This window comes from Nomia melanderi, unplaced genomic scaffold (genome assembly GCF_051020985.1).
Source record: "Nomia melanderi isolate GNS246 unplaced genomic scaffold, iyNomMela1 scaffold0882, whole genome shotgun sequence".
Classification (NCBI taxonomy): Eukaryota; Metazoa; Arthropoda; class Insecta; order Hymenoptera; family Halictidae; genus Nomia; species Nomia melanderi.
This window is the reverse complement of record NW_027475996.1, coordinates 5,001-7,036: the sequence shown is the minus strand read 5'-3', so window position 1 is coordinate 7,036 and position 2,036 is coordinate 5,001. Positions and strand designations below refer to the sequence as shown.

The following is a 2,036-nucleotide window of genomic DNA, read 5'->3' as shown; positions in this document are numbered from 1 at the left end:
AATGACCGGCAAAGAGCCAGCTGTGAAGTCTGTTTTTTTAATCGAATCCGTGGACGTGTGTATGCCGTAGCGTCGCTCGTCGTGTTCGTTCATGGTCGTTCCGAGAGAAAGAACGAAAGCGGTAACGAAGGGACCGGCCGTGAAGCTCGTTTTAAAGCCGCGCGTCTGACACCCAACTCTTGCGCGCCAATTTCGCGGCAAGAGATAACATGGGACGAATGACCGGCAAAGAGCCAGCTGTGAAGTCTTTTTTCATTATTTGCTTTCAATCGATCGATCGGTACGATTCGTGCAACGTTTCGCGCGATGCGACGCGAAAACATGCGCGCAACAATAGATGCGTCTGATCGGAAGAACGCGAGGGTCGACTGCACGCGATGGATTCAGTATCGGGTAGGATACAAAATATATCCCCGTCGTTTCCACGCGTGCGAGTCTTCTGCGTCTTTCGCGGGTTTTTGAATGCACTATACGCCCGGAACGTCGAGAAATATATACATATTACTTGAACGTTTTTCGTCTCGAAAGGCTTCGGTGTCGTCTCCAAGGCGACGCCTGAATCTCCTTCGCGCGCTGGTCGGAGATTCAGGTATCAACTTTTATCTTCTCTTTGAAAGAAGAGAGATATTAGGTCGAACAAATGAGAATAAAATTATATATGTGAAATATAAAATTTATACGATTACCCTGAACGGTGGATCACTTGGCTCGTGGGTCGATGAAGAACGCAGCTAATTGCGCGTCAACGTGTGAACTGCAGGACACATGAACATCGACATTTCGAACGCACATTGCGGTCCACGGATACAATTCCTGGACCACGCCTGGCTGAGGGTCGTTTACGTACCATACACTGCTTGCGTAGCTCTGTCAAATCCCCGCCGTCGTTCACCTCTTCGGATCGAACGTTTTTTTACCGAAGGGCGCAAAGAACGTTTCTGAGTCGGGTTAAGAGAAGGATGCTACGTACGAGCGAACGATGGGTGTCTCGTCGGCGTTTGTCGCGGACACGCGAAAATTCTGTGAATTTCACGGACAGTGTACGTTCTAGTTGTTGCAAAACGATCGGAATCGTTTGTATGGACTCGCGTGAGTGTTCGCGGCGTCGTGCGTCGTTCAATTACGACCGCCCGCGGATACCGCTCCACTGCGATATGGATCTGAGCGACAACTTTTTCGGCTGTTCGTGAGATGAACGGTTTCGTGTGTTTAGAAAAATTTTTTTTCCCGCGCTCCCGACGTCACCTGAAATGATGCGTCAGAGGTGAAAGAAAATATTAAGAAGTCGAGAGAGAGAGAGACTACACACGTTTTATTCATATTTTGTATACCGTGCGTGAGACGGATGTGCACGACACGTCGTATGTCGGTATATTACCGACTGGCCCCAGGGAGATTGTTTTCTTCCTCTCTTACGAATGAGATGTACGTTTCGGAGGATCGTCGTTACCGAAACACACACGGCAAAACGAGACTTCTCGCAGCAGAACCTTTATACACAATACACATCGACTCTTTTTACCCCGAGAGAGAGAGAAAAGGTGTATTTCTTTTTTTTATTTTTCGAATTCGACGCACGAACGCTTTGACGACTGGAGAAAAACACGGTGTGTGTTAAAATCGTGCGGGACGAGCATGCGTATTCGTAACGGGTCGAATAGTTCTTATTCCCCGTCGTCGCGTGTCCTCGCTGGACCACCACCGTGCGCTTCCGCCACGTTCAGTTGAATTTCGAAATATATATATATAAAAAGAATCACCATATACTCTCTTTCGGGAGGTGTATTTTTATCGGTTTCTGCTATAGAGAAGAGACGGAGATCGTGTTGTGAGGTGTAACGTTTCTGTATCCCCGTTTCGGAGGATCGTCGTTATCGGCGGAACACACGTCAAAACGAGACTTCTCGCAGAACCTTTATACACAATACACATCGACTCTTTTACCCCGAGAGAGAGAAAAGGTGTTTTTCTTTTTTTTTTATTTTTCGAATTCGACGCACGAACGCTTTGACGACTGGAGAAAAACACGGTGTGTG

At 47.5% G+C, this 2,036-nt stretch overlaps 1 non-coding gene across 1 annotated transcript; it reads left to right on the top strand.

Moving 5' to 3' along the window:
- The first annotated feature begins 683 nt into the window (after positions 1-683).
- Positions 684-838, top strand: LOC143176808 (5.8S ribosomal RNA). The gene has a single exon (XR_013001314.1). It is a non-coding gene; the product is annotated as a 5.8S ribosomal RNA (ribosomal RNA).
- The last annotated feature ends 1,198 nt before the right edge of the window (positions 839-2,036 follow it).